The sequence below is a fragment of the Hemicordylus capensis genome, chromosome 2 (assembly GCF_027244095.1).
Source record: "Hemicordylus capensis ecotype Gifberg chromosome 2, rHemCap1.1.pri, whole genome shotgun sequence".
Taxonomy (NCBI): Eukaryota; Metazoa; Chordata; class Lepidosauria; order Squamata; family Cordylidae; genus Hemicordylus; species Hemicordylus capensis.
The window spans coordinates 339,646,603-339,668,131 of record NC_069658.1 but is presented as its reverse complement, the minus strand read 5'-3'; positions in this window follow the sequence as shown (position 1 = coordinate 339,668,131).

Genomic DNA, 21,529 nt, shown 5'->3' with positions numbered 1-21,529 from the left:
CTTAATAAAATTGTGGCCCTTGTTATCCCAAATGCTTGTTCCTGTATCTTCTTTTCCAGGTTGGTGTGCAATGGAGTGTTCAACAGTGGAAACCTGTTGTCCTAGGAAAAGGAAGCAACTCTGATCAGTTCAAGCTGAAGAATTCCTTTCTAAACCCTACTCTTAACCTTATAAAGACTGCACAAGCTCAATCTCATGAAACTCCTCCATATTCCAAGAAGTATTCCATATTACCCAAGAAGTACTTTTTAAGCAACTGTCATAAAAGAGACTCAGATTGGCTCTTTCACTATTAGTGACCAACATGAACATAAGAAAGAACATAAGAACAGCCCTGCTGAATCAGGCCCAAGGCCTATCTAGTCCAGAAGCCTGTGGCCCACCAGATGCCTCAGGGAAGCCCACAGGTAAGAGCTGAGGGCATGTCCTCTCTCCTGCTGTTGCCCCCCTGCAACTGGTATTTAAAGGCATCTTACCTCTTAGGCCTATAACCCTCAGACTAGTAGCCATTAAGGCTCTACACATGATCTGTGTGTAGAGCCTGAATGGGGTTTGCAGGGTGAGTGGGTTTGACCCGCTCTCCCCACAGACGAGCAGGTAGCCCTCCCTGGCTCCGTCATGGACCTTGTTAGAGTGGCAGGGTTTAGGGGCCTCCTGGCCCCCAGGAGTCCCATAAGGCAGTGCGGTGCTTTTTGGGGAGCCTCTCGATGCTGGGAGGCTACGCATGAGTCATGGCAGTGTGGAGCCGCGCTGCGGCAACACATGATCCAGGAAACTGCTTTGGGGGCACTCCTGTGCCTGAAACACGGGTTAAGCAGCGGGCTACCCAGGAGAATTTGCTGCTAGACCGCCGCCAGGAGCCACGCAGCTCCCGGTGATTCTCATGCACAGTGGAAACCGAGCTAAGGGAGCCCAGCCTCATTGAATGACTTTTCCTCCATGAATCTATATAATTTATTCATTCTTAGGATTGCATGTGGTAATGATGTGGCCTTTAGATCTTTAGAACTAAATTGCCAGATTTCAGGGGACTATTATGTGACCTCAAGTCACTGGGAAACTTCAAAGGGAGAAGGCTAAGACACTGGAATTTCAACACATGCCTTAACCTGAGATCCCCTAAACTCTAGTAAGGATTCTGGAATAAGTAGTTCCCGAACTCTTCCTGTGGATACTTGCATTTCTTCTCTCCCATATGGTATCAGAGTCACTACCAGACCATGCCTTAACTAGAGCTAAGGAGCATGTGGATGGTTCTTTATTCTTCACAATCTGAGCTGCTGAACAATCCAGTTTTTATTTTTGAGGCCTCTCATAGATACTGTAGCAAACTGGCTCTGATATATGCAAATAACTTACTTAAGTGCTCCATTGATGAGGCAGTGTAACATAGGGCAACCATACTTAGGATAATAGAGTTGGAGAGGTTCTTGTAGGCCATCTAGTCTACTTCAACCACTGCTCAATAAAGAGCATCCAGAGGTAGAGTATGCCCAACAGAGAGCTGTCCCAACCCCTGCTTCAAGACTTCTACAGAAGGAGAGCTCACCCACTCTCTAGGTAATTGGTCTCATTGCATTGTCAAATTGTTCTTACAGTTAAGAAATTTCCCCTGATGTTCAACCAAAATCTATCCGCCTCTAATTTAAGCCCATTAGAACTAGTCTTGCCCTCTGGGACAGCAGAATAAAAAAGTCTCCCTTGAGAACAAAAGCTTGCTTGAGAGGAGGTGGAGGTGGAGGTGGGGGTGCAATGTGCACCCATGCTAGCTGGTGCAAGAGCTGCTGTGGTCTAGTAGTGCCTGCTGCTCAGCCCAGCAAATAAGAGCAGAGATGGCAGCTATCCTTCAGGCTTAGTAGTAGGTCAGCCCTAGCAAGAGTAGGAGGTGGGGGGGGATGAGTGAGGGCAACAGCCGGTGCTCAAGACATCAACATGTTTTGAGCTGTTGCAGTGGTCATGGAAACTATGCTGTTGCTGAAGGTTACTTACACAACTAATGTATGAATTGGTGTCATGTCTGTCCTGTCATGGAGGTGGCAAATAGAAACAAACACTTTGCACCTTGCTCTGTCTCTGGCTGGCAACTTCTTTTAGGAAGGTGTGGGTGAGTTCTGACAATCAGCCACAAGACACTCACTTCTTTGGATAACAGCTCAGGTGAGCAGTGTATTAACCTAAGCTGTGCAACGTGTGAACAATGACCTCATGCAAGATCACCTCTGTGAACTAGGGAAATGGCAACTTGTGATTTCCTAGTTCACTTATGAGAAAGGGCAAGGGAGGTGGTTCTTAGGTTCTTGCATTACCCTGCTTGTACAGGTAGGAGACAAGTAGGATTGCTTGTACAACTGAAGACACATTTATTCACCCAGGCTTTTAATTAGGTTTATAGTTTTAAATAATTTTAATACTGGGTTTTAAATGTTTTTAATGTTTTACTTGATTTTAATTGTTTATTGATATAATGTTTTAAACAATCTTAGTTGTAAACTGCCCAGAGACGCAGGTTTCAGGTGGTGTAGAAATATTTTAAATAAATAATTTTAAAAAGTAATCATTTGTTTGGACAACTATTTGTGATAGTCCCTGAAGAGCCAAATTAAATAATCCTCTTTTCCAGATATCTCCATTGAACATGGATGTCAAGACTCAGATGATTCTGCTTCCTGACTTTCCCTCCCTTTTCATCCTTCAGTTCTCAGATCTAAGGTCAGTGTCTATCTTAGGTCAATTCCAATGATATCTTGGCAGGGGAGTCTTGTGTCCAACCTTTCTGGTAGCCTTGGCAGTGAAATAGTGCATAGATGGCCATGATGATATTATGGCTTGCTCCACCATTGTCAACCCCACCAGAGCCAGATTAAAGCTATGGGAGACCTAGGCTAAGGGGAGTGAAGAGCTTAAGTATGAACTGCATTTCTGGAAAAATGTTCTGGAGTGGAAGGCCTAAAGTACAGCCTAAAATATTTATTTATTTATTTATTTATTTATTTATTATATTTTTATACCGCCCAAAACTTATGTCTCTGGGCATTTTACAACAAAAACAGAAAACTTAAAACATTAGTTTTAAAACAAATAAATGACAACAAAGAAATTAAAACATTGGTTAAAATAAATGACAACATAAAGTTAAAACATTACAACAATTTAAAACCTTAAAACAATATTTTAAAACAATGTTAAAACTATTAGAACAGTATTTAATTAAAAGCCTGAGTGAACAAATGTGTCTTTAAAGATTTTTTTAAAATTGTCAGAGATGGGGAGGCTCTTATTTTAGCAGGGAGCATTGGGCAGCAACTGAGAAGGCCCATCCTTGAGTCGCCACCATACCAGCTGGTGGCAACTGCAGACGGACCTCTCCGGATGATCTCAATAGGTGGTGGGGTTCATGACAAAGAAGATGTTCTCTTAATACCTAGTGTTCAAGCTGTTAATTACAGCTTTATAGGTTATAAACAGCACCTTGTATTTTGCCCAGAAACTTATAGGCAGCCAGTGTAGCGCTTTTAATACAGGAGTAATATGGTCTGTCCGAGATGACCCGGAGACCAACCTGGCTGTCGCATTCTGAACCAGCTGTCATTTCCAGACTACGTACAAAGGTAGCCCCAAATAGAGCGCATTGCAGTAATCCAGTCTGGAGGTTACCAGTATATGTACTACTGTTCTGAGGTTATTTATCTCGAGAAATTGATGCAGCTGGCATATCAGCCGAAGCTGTTAAAAGGCACCTCTGGCCACCGCCTCAACCTGGGACATCAGGGAGAGGCTCGGATCCAGAATCACCCCCAGACTACGCACCTGTTCCTTCTGGGGAAGTGTGACCCCCATCCAGAACAGATAGATAAAAATCATCTCTGGAGTTCTGACTCCACACAATAAGTACCTCCATCTTATCTGAATTCAGTGTCAGTTTGTTATCCCTCATCCAGCCATCACCGCCTACAGGCAGGCATTTAGGGAGGTTATGAGGTTGACATGGAGAAACAGATTTGTGTGTTATCAGCATACTTATAGCACCCTGCACCAAATCTCCTGATGATCTCTCCCAGTGGTTTCATATAGATGTTAAACAACATCGGAGACAATACGGGCCCTGAGGGACACCATATAAAAGTTCAGATTTTGAAGAACAACCGTCTCCAAGAGACTCCATCTGGAACCTGACCAAAAGGTAGGAGCAGAACCACTGCAAAGCAGTGCCCCCCACTCCCAACACCCTCAGACGCTCCAGAGGAATACTATGGTCGATTTTATCAAAAGCTGCCAAGAGGTCCAAAAGGACTAACAGAGCCACACTTCCTCTGTCAATTTCCAATTGGAGATCATCCATCAGGCTGACCAAGGCAGTCTCCACTTCATAGCCCAGCTGAAAGCCAGTCTGAAATGGGTCTAGATAATCGGTTTCCTCCAAGACTGTCTGGAGCGGGGAGGCCACGACCCTCTCAATTACCTTGCCCAATCACGGAAGGTTGGAGACAGGCCTGTAGTTATTCAGCTCTGGGGGATCCAAGGCAGGCATCTTTAGAAGTGGTCTAATAATTGCCTCCTTAAGACAAGGAGGCATCCTGCCTTCCCTCAGAGATGCATTTATAATCTCTACCAGGCCTACAACAACAATCCCCCTGCTAGATAGTATAAGTCATGTCGGATAAGGGTCAAGAGAACAGGTGGTAGGCTGCACTTCTCCAAGCAACTTGTCCACATCCTCAGGAGTCACAAACTAGAACTGATCCAACCTAACCATACAAGAGGAGTCTCTGGACACCTCCACATCAGACACTGAAGTAATTGTGGAAACTGAGTCTAAGTTGGCCTGAATACGAGAGATTTTCCCGACAAAGAATTCATTAAACACATCACAGCAGGTAATCGATGGTTCCAGATTCTGATTCAAAGAAGGAGGGGCATGTACTAGCCCTCTCACAACCCTGAACAACTCCGCCGGACATGAACTTGCGGGTAGAATACAGGCAGAAAAGAATCTCTTCTTTGCCACACGTATTGCCTGAGCATAGATCATGTACTCTATGTTGCAATCTGTTGGATTTGAGTCTTCTCCACTTGCGCTCCAGTTGTCAGCCTTGCTGCTTCAGCCCCTGTAGCTCTTCTGTATACCAAGGGTATACGGAATTTTTTTGCAGCAGGTCGGAGAGGACGCTTAGGAGCAATCATGTCTACTGCACCGGTGAGTTTGCTGTTCCGGTTCACCACCAGAGCATCAACAGGATCGCTGGCAGAGCCAACACTAAATCCCTCCAAGAGTTCTTGGAATCCTATTGGATCCAATAACCTTCTTGGGTGGACCATCCTAAAAGGTCCTTCAGCCCTGCAAAGGTGGGAAGTGATTGTGAGTCCAACCTTAACCAGATGGTGGTCCGTCCATGACAATGGGGAAATCTCAGGAGTCCCCACCCATGGAACACCACCCTTATCAGAGTGAAAGACCAAATCAAGTGTTTGACCAGCAGTGTGTGTTGGCCCCGAGACCACTTGGGATAGGAATAGTCATCATGGCTGCTATGAACTCCTGAGCCGCCCCAGACAAGTTGGTCCCGAAATGAACATTGAAGTCCCCCAGCACCACAAGCCTGGGGGACTCCAACACCAAGCCTGAGACCAAGTCCGTCAGCTAAGTTAGGGACTCTGTTGAGCAGCGGGGCAATTGGTACACCAACAGAAGTCCCAATATAGCCCTCGTCCCCAAACGTAGGTACACACATTCAATATGGTCCGGCAGCTGAACAGGGATCCTGGTAAGGGAGATGTTATTTTTTATAGACCACAACGACTCCACCTCCCTGCCTGCGGTCCCTCACCTGCTCCTCAACAGAGTACCCTGGAGGGAGAAGCTGGGACCAAACCGGGCCACTGGCCTCCCCCAACCAGGTCTACGTAATACAAACCAGGTTGGCTCCTGCATCCAGAATCAAATCATGAGGGTCTGAGGCTATAGCTTTATTAGGCTGTGGATTAATTTGTCCATGGCCCTGGCCTACTATTCATATTTTAATTTTAAATATCAATATTTAAATATTAACTGGCTGACATCCTGACTAATGGAGTGCTGGTGCTATATAAGATGCACTGGTGCTGCTGCTGAACACAGCACTGGTGCTCACAGGAGGAGGGAACAACAACTTCCCATGGAAGCCCTCTATGCCACCTGAAAATATGTCACTGAGGGCTGCACAATAATCAGCAATATATTTTTGGGTGGCCCAAAGGCCTTCTGGGGGAAGGGTAGGTCTTGGAATTCACTCCTCCTGTGTGAGTATGAGTGCCAGTGCTACATTAGTCAAACCCAGAAGCAACACTGGTACATCTCATATAGCCCCGGTGCTTTGTTAGGATGTCAGCCATTGTTATTATGCTATAACCATTAATACTATCATTATTGGTTTTAAAACAGTTTTTAAATATTAACTTTCAATAGTAGCTATTAGGGCTTCTTAAAGCAGCCTTTTCATAGGGTTCAAAGAACACGGGCCCCCAGCTCCTGAGGGGCCCCCAAGCTCCACCCCTCCCTATTTTCTTCATTATCTCCTTCACTCTGGGGGGCCGCCAGAGAGAGGGATGAACACGGGCCCCCTCTCCCCTAGCTACGCCCCTGGTCTCGTCACACATAGTCCTGACACCTGTGGCTTTGTGTATCCTCATTCAGGCAATGGAGACCTGACCTCAGTGTATGCGGTACAACAAAGAGTTAAGATCTGTGTATCTCTGGTTGCTAGGTGGCCGAATTGTGGCCTCCAGGGCCACAATTTTTTTTAAAGGTGCAATTTGTGGCTCTACTGTTAAATGCCCCCCCCCATGATTTTTTGCAGGAAATTGGCCGAGTTGGGGGTTTGGGAGGGTGCGCATTATTGCTGGACAGCTGGAAACTGGGAGAGCATGGTATGTTGCTGTTTTGCTCCTATTTCTGCCCCCAATTCCCATTCACTCAATGACTCGTTATCCACAGTTTGGTTATCCACAGTTTTAGGGCAGAACGGAATCCCCGCAGACAACGTGGTCTACCTGTATGTGATGTGAACTGTTGAGACAGAATAAGTGGCAAAGCACTGACTTATCACGTAAAATTGACAAATCTGATTCTGTGGTCTTCCTTCTAAAGCAGCTGTGATGTGTAGAGGAAACGTAAGGCATAGATCGCTCTAACAGCAACCATGCATCAGCACTAGTTGTGCATGCTTCTGGCAGAGCATCTCCCAGATCTTTGCTGAGTTGCTGCTGAAGAGCAGCCTGTTCCTCCTGCCCCCATTCTTACCCACATTTCCAGAAAGTAGAGGGAGCCTGGCAGCATTAATCCAGCTTCTCAGGAGGCAGGGTTAACAGAAGGTCTAGTCAGATGGTGTGTTGGACAGATGGCTGAAGGGTAACCTCCAGGGCAATGCTGACTAAAGAGGGAACACTGCATTGGGATTTCTCCAGCATGAGCTGATGCCTGCAGAAAAATAAAGCCAGTGACATATTAAAGCAAGCAGGACTGAAGATAGTATGTGATTCAAGCTCCATTGAGACTGATTCCTCACAAGCTGCTTTGTAAACCACTAGCAGGAGCTTGGACCGCCCCCCCCCCCCAAATATTTCATTGCTTGTGATGCTTGCACCCTCTAGTGGTGACTTTTCAGACAATTCCGGCTACAGGCAGGCATTGGGCTGCTGTTCAGCATATGCTGTTCACTCAGCATGAAGACCAAGGCAGCACAGTACTGAATCGGCTGAAAATGCCTGCCCATATGTAACGGAAAGATGTGTGCCAGGATTATGGCTCACCACCATCTTGCCTCAATCCATTTCTCAAACACTTTCCAGGTAAGCTGCAACCTTGATATGTCCCAGAACATTAACAGGATCTCTAAAATGGCAGCTTATGGAAATTCGTCTTACAGTGGAAATGGACACTTTCAGTGATTCATGAGGAACCGTGGTTTTGTTCTCCCGGGGAAAGTTCTTCAGGGATGAATGTATGTGTAAGAGACAAGGGCAGATGCCGCCACGCATCTCTTCTGCTTGGGGCAGTTTCTGCTCACCCTGCGTGGCAAAATGCATCTTTTAGATGCCCTAAAACACCAAATCTGTGCCTTAGAGCTCCATGAAACACAAGGGAAATTCACTGCTCCAGTGACATTTTTCAGATACCTCATATCCAATTTGTGCTTGTGTCAGAACTGCCAGTTTCTAAATTCAGTGTTCCCTGCATTCAAAGGTTTGGGACATGATGCTCTCCTTTCCTGTTCACCAGTGTGCTTATATCACAATACGTCCATCCCCCCACAGCACCTTGTCATAGGCATCACTAAGATGAAAGAGAGGTCAGCAGCTGTTCTGGCCTGTGTGAGACAAACTGCCTATATTTGAAATTGGGAGGCAAGCGAACATTTACATATTTGTAGGAATTCCTCTCTTACATACTGTACCTGAATGTCATCTGAAATGTTGGTGGTGGGGAATATCATGCTTATAGATGGGCTGCTTCTCTTAGAAAGATTTCTAAGCAGCTAAAAACCTTTGCCTTATAGGAAGCATTATGGACAAAGATACAGACGGTCTCTGATATCCTGACTAAACCTATGTATGTGCAACCCCAAAAGGCATGTGCACAGTAATAGCATCCCCATTTCTGGGATGGCAATTTTTACTTCTATCCCCTTTCCTGGAAACACTCTGTGTGCAGGGCAATGTGACCCCTCAGGAACAGAATCTTGTGCTGCACAGAGCACTTTCAGGGTGCTATTTATTTATTTATTTATTTATTTATTTATTTATTTATTTTAAAAAATAATGTACCACCCGATCCACAGACTCAGGGCGGTGTACAAGACAAGAAGAAAGAAAGAAGAGAGAGAGAGAGAGAGAGAGCGATCACGTGAGAGATTTAAAGGGCAAACGCCTGGCAGAAAAGAAATGTCTTCAATAAGATCTTAAAGGATGAAAGGGAGGAAGCAGACGGAATCTGGCAGGGAAGATAATTCCAAAGTGAAAGGGCGGCAACAGAGAAAGCCCTTCCACAGACCCAAGTACTATGGACCTCTCTTAGACCAGGGACCGAAAGAAGGGCAACCGGAGAAGATCTCACAGGACAGGACAGGACTGGCCGGGAGAGGTGGTCTTGAAGGTATACAGGTGCTAAGCCCTGAAGGGTTTTAAAGGTGAAAACCAGCACTTTGAATTGGACCCGGAAGCAAATAGGTAACTAATTCAGCAACCCCAAGAGTTGTGTGATAGTCACACTATCACACTAATTATCTCCTCATAGGCCCCCTCACTTCATAAGTGAAGTGATGCACAGGTTTTGTCGAGATGTTGGCCAATGTTCATGCTGTATTCAGTTACAGTACGGCAATTGTGCACTCTCTTTAAGTATAGCCCGGGCTCACCCTTCCTGCTCTCCCTTGGCCTAGGAGAGAAATACTGCTGCCTATGTTAGGACGGAGCCCTGTCAGGGAGCTGCACATCTTATTCATTTTTTATTTCAGTTGTATTTCCAATATTTCCAATATTGGATGGAGCCTGGATTTAACATCCAAGATTCTAAGAGAGAACACGATGCTCAGATTGCAGAAGGGGGCTGAATTTGTTTCATATTTTTCTCTTTATCTCCTTTGTTTAATTCTCCTCCTTTCTTCAGAAGTGTTAAGCTTAAGCCATAATAAAATAGAGGGTCATGTGTTTTCTCTTCAAAGATTCAGAATATAATTGTTACTGCTCTGTGCTAACAACAATGAACACAGCAGCCAACGACCCACCTTTCTTCACTCAGTTGTTGCTAGTGGTACCTGCGGCTGATAGCAAAACTGGCTTAATGTTCCATGGGTCTCATTTCTTCACTAGCTGAACAGAGTGAACATCAAAGGAAATGTGATGTTGCTCCTTGATTGAAGACCCAGAAAGAGATTGAGAAGGGAGGATTACGAAATGACCTTTTAGCTCTGAAAGTGAAAGAGAAAGAAGAAGAGTATGTCTGTTTGAAATTAAGTCAATTGAAATGTACCAAGTGCACACTTTTAACTGATCATCCCTCCCCATTGCAATAGCTAAAGGGTAGATAATAATTTTGGCTTATGAACTGCAATATTTCAGACATGCAAAGCTAAGCATTCTTACTAGGGAGTTAGACCCCACCTCCCGACATGTACTCAGGGCAGCACAGTTGTTGCCACCCCTGTGGTGGTTTCCATTCCAGTCCCAGGTCTTCCCCCACTTCGATGCCCTGTTGCTTTTGGTAGGGAGGGCACTTCAAATCACTCATATGTATCAGGTCTGACAAAAGCACATACCACTCTTGGACAGCAGCTGGGGTCCCAGCACTCAAGGTTCACCACTCCATATGGTGGATTAGGCCAAGGCAGTTGTGGTCACCATTTTTCACATTATTTCCAGCGGGAACATCATTTACATTGGAGGCATAGTTGGGAAATATGGTGCTCACTGAAAAGAGCAGAAAAGACCCAATGTGGCTGATGCTATCCGGTAAGCTGTCCCCAGCCTTAGGAGTGGGGAAACATTTGGAGAAGGAAGCCAACTAGAGGGCACCTTGCTAAGGCCTGGTCTGGCACATGCTGATATGTGGGCAGTGCTAAATTTGTATAAAGTGTGTGTTTGTGGGTGGAGTGAATTGCTTTTAAAGAACATTAGAGGAGCCCTGCTGGGTCAGGCCCAACGCCTATCAAGTCCAGCATCCTGTTTCACACAGTGACCCACCAGATGCCTCTGGAAAGCCCACAAGCAACGGGTAAGGGCGTGACCTGTCATTGCTCCCCTTCAACTGATATTAAGAGGAACCTTGCCTCTGCGACTGGAGGCACCAGACTACTAGCCATTGATAGACATGTCCTCCATGAATTTGTCTAAGCCCTTTTTAAAGCCATCTAAGCTAGTGGCCATCACTACATCCCATGGCAGAGAATTCTATAGATTAATTAAACTCTCTGTGAAAAAGTACTTCATTTTATTCGTCCTAATTTTCCCGACCTTCAGTTTCATTGGATGACTCTTGGTTCTAGTGTTGTCAGAAAGGGGGGGGGGGGAATAATCTCTGTCCGCTAACTCTATGCCATGTATAATTTTAAACAACTTGATCATGTCTCCCAGTAGAGGCCTATTTTCCAAACTAAAAAGCCCCAGATGTTGCAGCCTTGCCGCATAAGGAAGGTGCCCCAAGCCTCCATCTTGGTTGCCCTCTTCTGCACCTTTTCCAATTCTACAATTTCCTTCTTAAGATATGGTGACCAGAACTGTATTCAATACTCCAAATGTGACTGCACCATACGTTTGTATAAAGGCAATATAATACTAGTATTCTTATTTTCAATCCCCATCCAAATGATCTCTAGCATGGAACTTGCCTTTTTCATCGTTGCTGTGCACCAAGTTGACAGTTTCAATGAGCTGTCCACCACGACCCCAGGATTTCTCTCCTGGTCAGTCACTGACAGCCCAGATCCCATCAGCGTATATGTGAAGTGGGTTTTTTTTGCCCCAATATGCATCACTTTACACTTGCTTGCATTGAACTGCATTTGCCATTTTGTCGCCCACTCACTCAGTTTGGAGAGATCCATTTTGAGCTTTTCACAATCTGTTTTTGATTTCACTACCCTAAACAGTTTAGTGTCATCTGCAAATTTGGCCACTTCACTGCTTACCCCAACTTCTAGATCATTTATGAACAAGTTAAAGAACAATGGTTCTAGTACTAATCCCTTGAAGCAGTCCCTGATCCACTTCCTACCTCGCTCCATTGTGAAAACTCTCCATTTATTCCTACCCTCTATTTCCTATCGTTCAACCAGTTTCCTATCCATACATAAGCCTGTCCCCTTATCCCATGACTGCTAAGTTTACTCAAGAGCTTTTGATGGAGAACTTTGTTAAAAGCTTTTTGGAAGCCCAAGTATACTATGAGGCTATTCACACGATTGCAGAAAATTGGGCTAGCCTTCGCTAGCCCAATTTTCTGCAAGTGTGTGAACCACCAGGCTCGGCTGCAAGCCCGGTGGTTCTAGAGCGGGTAACCCGCTCAAGTACCCCTCCCCTAAAACCGGGTTTGCGGAGCGAGTGCTCCGCAAACCCGGTTTTTAAAATCGTGAGTAGCCGTGGCACGGCCCCGCACCATGGCTTCTCACGAGGAGACCCCCAGAGGGGAGGCGAAAAGCCACCTCCCGGCTCTAGGGGTCTCGGCCCCCGCTCCCCCCAGCCCCCGCCAGCTCCATCACGGAGCCGGCAATTGTGTGGGTGGCTGATCTGGCCGCCCAGGGCTCCCGCCCAGATTGTGTGCGGGGAGAGCGGGCTTAGCCCGCTCTCCCCGCTCGGCTCACCAAACCGGGGCTCACTTATTGTGAGAACCGTCTCTATGTCAACTGGATCACCTTTATCCACATGCCTGTTGACACTCTCAAAGAAATCCAAAAGGTTAGTGAGGCAAGACTTGCCCTTGTGGAAGCCATGCTGGTTCTCCTTCAGCCAGGCTTGTTCTTATATGTTTGAAAATTTTGTCCTAAGTATGCTTCCATCAATTTACCTGGCACTGAATTTAAGCAAACTGGCCTGTAATTCCTGGGATCTCTAATGGATCCCTTTTGAAAATTGGGGTTACATTGGCTACTTTCCAGTCCTCTGATACAGAGCCTGATTGTAGGGACAAGCTACATATTTTTGCTAGGAGATCAGCAATTTCACATTTGAGTTCCTTCATAACTCTTGGGTGGGTGCCATCAGGCCCTGGCAATTTGTTAATTTTTAGTTTCTCAAGACAATTTAGAACATCTTCCCTCATTACCTCAAATTGACCCAGTTCTTCAGTTCTCAGTTTTTCCAAGCCTAAGAAGCTTGGTTCTGGAGAGGGTATAGGAGAGGTCTGGAGAGGTCAGTATCCTCTGCCATGAAGACATATGCAAAGAACTCCTTCAGCTTCTCTGCAATCTCCTTATTCTTCTTAATAATCCCTTTCACGCCCTCATCATTTAAGGGGCCAACCACCTCCCTGTCAGGTTTTCTGCTTCTGATATATGTAAAGAGGTTTTTGTTATTCCCCTTTGCACTTCTAGCTATGTGCTCCACACACTCTCTTCTTGCATCCCTTAATGACTCCTTGCATTTCTTTTGCCAGTTTATGTACTTTGCTGTTCTCTTCATTTGGGCAGGACTTCCATTTTCTAAAGGAAGTCTTCTTCCCTTTTATAGCTTCCCTAATTCTACTTGTTAGCGACACTGGTGTCCTCCTGAACTTGGTAGTACCTTTCCTCCTTCTTGGTATACATTCCAACTGAGCTTCTATTATTGTGGTTTTAAATAATTCCCATGCTTTCTGGAGTTATTTGACCCTCCTGACTTTCCCTTTCAGCTTCCTTTTTACCAGTCCCCTCATCTTTGAGAAGTTTCCTCTTCTGTAGTCGTACGCATCAGGGTTGGACTTCCTGGGCAATGCTCCATTTGCATATAAGATGAATTGGATCACACTATGGTCACTGTTCCCCAATTGTTCAGCAACTCTGACATCTGCACCAGGTCCTGGGCACCACTCAGGATTAAGTCCAGGTTGCCATCTCTCTGGTTGGTTCAGCGACTAACTGGTCTAAGGCACAGTCATTTAACATGTCTAGAAATCTGGCCTCTCTTTCACTATCTGAATGTGAATTTACTCAGTCTATGTGTAATTGACGTCACCCATTATTAAAGTTCTGTCTCTCTTTGACACCTCTCTTATTTGCTTCTCCAACTCCCTCAGCGTTTTGATCTGGAGCGCGATAGCTTGTTCCTAATAATATCTTTCTTTTCAATCCTCATTTTTTGGGGGTTAGTCTTGGAATCCGACTTTGAGAAAAGCGGCTGGGTGGGTAGAGCGGCTGGGTGAATAGGTTAAAGGAGATTGCAAGCAAAAAGGAGGGAGGAGGAAGAAAGGGCAACAACTCTGACTGTTCCTTGTAGCAATAATAATATGTAAAACACACACACAGACCCATGGAAGCTTAATCAGCTTTGACAGGAAACTGTTCTTTTATCTTTTTGAACATGAGCTTGACCTAAGTTTTATTCCATGGAACTATTATTTTTTAATCATCTGGGAAATGGCTTGGGTGCATTCTCCCAAAATGTAAATTGTCCTTGATTGTATGTATGTGTCCATGTACACACACACACACACACACACACCATTGTCTATAGCAAAGGAAGTAACAAGATTCCAGACTTGAAGTGCTGTACGCTATAGTAAACCACTTCTCAGTTGTGCTGGGGGATGAACTTCATCGATTCATTATGAGAAGAGAAGGTGTCACATCATGTGACTCACGTGCTTGTTTCTTAAATCCTCCTAATACTTGCTGAGCAGGGCTATTGATGGGCTTTCCCACAAACACTGAGCTCTTAAGCTGTTCCTAGTTTACAACAAGAGGTTAAAGGATTTATCAAAGCTCCAAATGAAAGCCATACTAACTGGATTAACTGCTAACATGGATTTAGGCTTTGAGTCAGATTAACCCCAATCGCCCCAAGTAGGGGGTTTCTTTCTTTCTTTCTTTCTTTCTTTCTTTCTTTCTTTCTTTCTTTCTTTCTTTCTTTCTTTCTTTCTTTCTTGTTAGTGTTCCTATTGTCCTCTACACTTTGGATGTCTGTGCCTATGTAGACAGGACTTCGGAATCTTCTAGAGCTGTAAGCTATACACTTTTTGGCGGTTGCCCTGCCTCCTTGGTGACACACATACAGCCCCTCACAGATTACCTCCCTCAGACTTCTTCCAACCACCACGATAGTCACTTCAAGAGATCTTCTGCCACACTTCGTGTGAGGAGAGTTGTCAACAAACAAACCTCTTACTTTGTCTCTTTAATTTAGTTTCTCATGTATTCTATCTGTCTATTGTCTCATTTTTTTAGTCATTCTCATTTTATGTCTTTATTTAACTCCCTCTCCCCCGCCCGCTCAAGGTTTTTCTCTTCAGAAATCCTGACGCAATATGTGGCTGCTTGACTATCTTTTGAGAGCTGCCTTACTTGCTCTGATAGACTCCCTATTTCAGACAGGCACAAGGAGTGCTTAGCATGCACTGGGGAGTCCCATCGAACTGACCTCTGTGCTAATTTCTGTGGCTTCTTCTTCTTCTTCTTCTTCTTCTTCTTCTTCTTCTTCTTCTTATTATTATTATTATTATTATTATATTTTGCATTTGATATCCCGCTCTTCCTCAAGGAGCCCAGGGCAGTGTACTACATACTTAAGTTTCTCCTCACAACAACCCTGTGAAGTAGGTTAGGCTGAGAGAGAAGTGACTGGCCCAGAGTCACCCAGCTAGTTTCATGGCTGAATGAACTCAGGTCTCCCCGGTCCTAGTCCAGCACTCTAGCCACTACACCACGCTGGTGTAGACAGGCCCGATGCAAATGCACTCCCCACCTTTTCTGTGGGAGAGGGCCTCACGTTACATTGGCCCTACAAGCCACTCCCACTAGCCAGATATCTCAGCAGCACTGTACTAGCTCTGGGATGCTATGCCCTCAGGAATCCAAGCAGCTGATGCAGAATGAATCATAGCCAATGATTGCTCCAAGACCTCCACCAATAGACTGTCTGTCTATTCTCATTTTAGATGACTGGCTCTTGGAGGCCAGAACCAAAGAGAAGTTTCATCAACATATCCATTCCATGCTGACCCTTCTAGGCAAGCTAGGATTCTGCATTAAGTGGGAGAAGTCAACATTGGCTCCCTCAGGGACCATAGAGTTTTTGGGCACCATTCTAGATCACTTGGAGATTCTTGTATCCTTGACTTCCTGCAGGATAGCAGCTATCAGGGCCATGGCCCACAAGATCTTAACATTACACACTCATCCAGCACAGTCCATATAAGAGATGCTGGAGTTCATGGCATCCGCTACCAGCATCCTATCTCTGGCACACTATCTCTGAACTACTGTTACAGGTAAGCAACCTCCTTCCTTCCTTCCTTCCTTCCTTCTTACAGAGCAAAAAAGTGCTATACTAGAACAGGAGGTTTAACATTCCCCAATATTCTTGTGCAAAAGAACAAGCTGTTTCTGCAGGTGATACAGGATATAAGAACATGTTAACATCTCATTTGAATGTGATTACTTATCATGTAGCCATGCTTTTCAATGTCACTTCCCTCTTATGCATAAGAATTGTTAAAGTGCCCTGTGATGCTCCAGTGGTGTCACACCATTTATTCATGGTAGTTGCCTGGATAACCTTCTTATCTTGTATTACCTAGGCAATTTTCACTCATGAGAGTTTCCAGTAGCTGTTTCACACATTACATAAAGGAACCCTCCCTCCCTCTTTCTCTCTCTCTCCCTCCTTTCTCCCAAGTGTACATTCTCTGAGAGCAGCAGCTAATAACAGCTCCCTGTCAGGTGTCCATGTACACTATTTGCACTTACCAAATAAACATGCTGTTGCCATATTCAGAGTTAAGTTTTTACATTTTGCATGCAAACACAAAATATTTCTTGGTGCATTTTAAAAATGTACCCACACAGATTTATTCTGGATTATTATAGAGAGTCCTAGATGGAGCAGGACCTGAAGGCAAGAGGATATGTGGCCATTATAAGAGCTGCCTGGATCTGTGAGAGGTATCTCTACACAGATCATTAAAAAATGTGTAAAAATTAAAATCATTCCTCTTATTTTTCTTTGTCTTTTCTGTAACCAAGGAGCATAGTTGGGAGGCTTTTAAAAATATCTCTTTCTTTTTCTCAATAGGGATGTGCATGAACCAAGGTTTTTGTGCACAGGTTGTGCACAGGTTCGGTGTTGTGGGGAGGGGAGTGGGGAGTGGGATCTTTTAAAAAAACCCATGCTTGCCCCCCAACCCCCCCCCCCCGTGCAGCACCAGTATGCACATGGCACCCATTCATGCATGGGCACCATTTGCAGGGCCAGCAACATCATGCTGACCACACAACTGGCACCTGCACAGATTTATTCTGGATTTTTTTGATAGAGAAAAACATTTAATAAATGGGACCAGGTGGGGGTTCATGCTGTGGCAGAGTTTGACTCAAGAACCCCTGTGTGGCACCAGCAAGCACTTGGCATTTGTGCATGCATGGGAGCCATTTGCATGGTCAGGAGCACCATGCTGACCATGCAAATGGCACCTGTGCATGTGCAGACCCCATGCGTGTGCTGGCACTGTGAGGGGGTTCTTGGGCCAAGCTCTGCTGCAGCATGAAGCTGCATGTGGTGGCGGAGAGCAGATAAGGATCTGCTTTCCTTTGTAAAAAAAGATCCTGCTCCCCACTTCCCTCTCTGCAGCACTGAACCTGTGCATGAACCTTGGTTTGTGCACATTCCCTATTTCTGAGTCACATTCAGCCAGCCGGTATGTTGGGCTGTTTTTCTCTATAATAAAACCAGAATCCATCTTCTACTAATAAAACTCTAATCTGGTTTCATTATTTCACAGCTTGTTTACTTCCATTATTTTGTGGCTGGCTTGCTTACCTTTTGGATTTTCTTGATCAGCGACCTGTGTTCATTCATTTGTCACTTAATTTAATTTTGCCTCCAGTCCCGACTACTTTTTAGTTCCTCCACCCCACTGGCTGGTGGTTTTCTTATATATCTAGTTTTAGCTCTTGCTTTTCAATGCCACCTTGGCCCCTTTCCATCTACATCACTGGGTCTACATATATATTACATATACATATGTGTAACAGTGAACCCTACTGGCTCTTTTTATTTCAAGAAAAGCCACTTCAGGTTGGGGCATTTTGAAGCAGAGCAGTGGTGGAGAGGCAGAGGGGTTCTTAATGATTTCCTTTCCCTTTTCAGATACATTACAAATTGCCTTCCAGCTGCTTCTTTCCCCATGGGAATCCAAATACCTATTGGCAAGCTAGATAGATACTTTATTTATGGCCAATGGCCAAAACAGTTGGCAAGCTAAATATGGGATCCCATGATGGGAAAGCTGGGATAGGGGCAACTCCCTCCTCCTTAGTGCTTCTGCTCTCTTGGCTGTAACAATCTTCCTGCACATTTTAGTCTTTGGACTTCTTAACTAAGAATAACCTTCTCCAAAATGGGCCTGTGTGAACTATGAAGTCATCTAGGGACACCCTCCTTTTGAGTGGCCCTACTATCTAAGGTGAGAAGTTGGTTCTTGGAAACTGGGATTTCTCAGTAGTGTCAGTCTGTTTGTCAAGCCTTGGGGAGGGCACCCCTGGTGCCCATGTTGATGCAATTTTGGTGCTAGGCAAAGACCTTTAGGCTTTTTAATTCTGTACTTCTTTGTTGTAATGCTGCTTTTATCTGCTGCTTTTATTTCATTGTTTTATTGTTGTTTCCTTTTTGTTTTATGGTTTTAATTTCTAAGCCATCCCAGTTGACATTTTTATTGAAGGATGAAAAGTAATTTTTAAATTAATTAATCAAAGGAACCTCTCTACTTTGAAGCCAGTGGGTGAAGATGAAGAGAGGATGGATGAAAGGGAAAGTTCTACAGCTTTTCATTCTTCTCCAAATGTTCCTTCAGATTGATTACTGTTGGGGCATCCACAGAAGTTGACTGAGGCTAGGAAGCTTCTCTCAGACAGGCTTAGTGCTACTATTAAAAAGAGTGAAGAAGGGTACTTCAGCCAGAAGGTCTGGGGGCATTTGTCAGACTTTTGTACTTATTTGTATGCGGACATGCTTAGTATCCTTATGTGAGGATATGCAGAGAACTAAATAGAAAGTTTAATTTTATTAAAAACAGAAGTGGGGATATGATATGAATGGAAAGAAAGGGAAAAGGAAGGAATTAGGGACCATTTAGTGTTCTGCTTCAGGCAGCAAAATGTCTTGGGTTGGCTCTTCCCCCAGAAATCTCCCTGAGGTATCTCAGCCCTATTGCTGCTCAGCTTAGACTGAAAGCCTTTACTCAGGGACTTCCTTCAAGGGCTTTTCTCACCTACTCCTGTGTTGAGGACAGTTGGGATGCGTTATAAGCTCCCCATCACTGGAGGATTCTTATATATAAAACCTACTTAGAACACATTTTTTTAAATGGCAATGGTTCTTATAGGCCTTTGTTCAGATAGAACTTACTGCTACTTCCAAACATTAAGGCTATTCACATGACATGAGACACCTTGGGTAACTCAGGCGGCTTGTGTCATCTGGAGCACTGGGATCCTCTGCTTTCGGTTGCTAAAGAATGTGGTAGCCTAGTGTTTTTTTTAATCCAGGGTTTTACTGAGGTAAAATAAATCTGTGGTTCATTTTACCTCGGTAGGCAATCATGTGCACGATTGTCCCCAGGTAAACAGGCTTCTCCCTGACCTGGTGCTACCTTGGCAAAGAGGGACCTTTTAACGTGGTGATTCTCTTTATTTAGCAGGGGGAGAGTAACTGGCTCTATCCACCCCCAGCACAGTACCTCCAGTGACTGTTGCTGGTGTCTGTCTTGTGTTTCTTTTTAGATTGTGAGCCCTTTCGGGACAGGGATCCATCTTATTTATATATTAATTCTCTGTGTAAACTGCCCTGAGCCATTTTTTGAAGTGTGGTATAGAAATTGAATTATTATTATTATTATTATTAATAGGGAAGGACTCGATGTCTGGATAAAACAAACCAGTCAATAACACCTGTCTGACTGTGTAAACAAGAAATAATAATATTTCCGCTAGCAAGCCAGAGGGAAAGAGGAGCCTGGCCAAATGTGGCGGCTGTTCTACTGAGAGAAGCCGCTGCATTTGGGACACTGTGGGATGTGGGAAGAGGAAGTCCTTCTGCTCCCAGCTTTTGTTTTTGCTACGTCACCGCTTGTGTGGGCGTGTGGTGTGGTGAAGGCAAAGATTTTATTTATTTATTTATTTATTTATTTTTGAATTTATATACCGCCTTTCATTAAAAACAATCTCAAGGCGGTTTACAAAATTTAAAAAACATACAATAAAATGACAATAAGAATATTAAGCTAAAATATTTTATTTATTTATTCAATCATTCATTCAATTTTTATACTGCCCTTCCCAAAAGACTCCGGGCGGTTTATATTTACAAAACTAAAAACAAACCAAATTTAAAACCTATAAAATATCAGCGTAAGAACTATACACAGGTAAAAACACATAGAAGCAGCAATAACAATCATGTAAAAACCAGGATAAAAAGCCAAGATTTAACAAGCTTTCTAAAAACTGTGATGGAGTCTGAGGAGCAAATGGCCACTGGGAGAGCATTCCAGAGTCTGGGGGCAGCAACAGAGAAGGCCCTGTCCCGAGTTCATGATAGCCGAGCCCCCCTCATTGTCGGCACCTTGAGCAGAGCCACCTCAGATGACCTCGTTGAGCGGGCGGCAACCCTTGGGAGCAGGCGGTCCCTCAGATACCCTGGGCCCAAACCGTTAAGGGCTTTAAAGGTCAAAACCAGCATCTTGTATTGGACCCGGAAACGAACTGAGAGCCAGTGCAACTCTTTCAGAATGGGTGTGATGTGCTTCCACCGGGCAGCTCCGGATAAAACCCTAGCTGCTGCGTTTTGCACTAGCTGCAGTTTCTGGATATTCTTCAAGGGCAGCTCCACGTAGAGTGTGTTACAGTAATCCAGCCATAACGTAACTAAGGCATGGGTAACCGTGGCCAGATCTGCCTTCTTGAGAAAGGGATGCAGCTGGCGCACTAGCCAAAGCCATGCAAAGGCACCCCTGGCCACCGTCTCCACCTAAGCTTCCAAAAGCAGAGCCGGGTCCAGTAGTACCCCCAAGCTGCGTACTTCTCCTTCAAGGGGAGTGCAACCTCATCCAGAACCGGTAAAATCTCCTCATCCCGATTGGCTCTTCTACTGACCAACGGTACCTCCATCTTATCCGGATTCAATTTCAGTTTATTAGCCCACATCCAACCCATCACGGCCTCCAGCCCCCGATTCAGGACATCCATCACCTCCCTAGGATCAGGTGACAAGGAGAGATAGAGCTGAGTGTCATCCGCATATTGCTGACAACTCAGTCCAAGTCCCTGGATGACCTCTCCCAGTGGCTTCATGTAGATGTTAAACAGCATGGGGGACAAGACCGAACCCTGCGGGACCCCACAGGCCAGTGGCCACGGAACTGACCAGTAGTCCCCCAGCACCACCTTCTGGACCCTCCCCTCAAGAAAGGACCAGAACCACTGCAACACAGTACCTCCGACTCCCATACTCAAGAGGCAGCCCAGAAGGATACCATGGTCGATGGTATCAAACACCGCCAAGAGGTCCAGCAAAACCAACAGGGACGCACTCCCCCTGTCTAGTTCCCGGCGTAGGTCATCCACTAGAGTGACCAAGGCAGTCTCAGTCTCATACCTGGGGCGGAAGCCAGATTGAAAGGGGTCCATATAATCCGTATCATCCAAGACCCTCTGCAGCTGGGATGCCACCACATGCTCTATCACCTTGCCCAAAAAGGGCAGGTTAGAGACCAGTCTATAATTGTCCAGGTTGGAGGGATCAAGGGAGGGCTTTTAAAATAATGGTCTTACCACCGCCTCCTTGAGGCACCGTGGCATCCTGCCCTCTCTTAAAG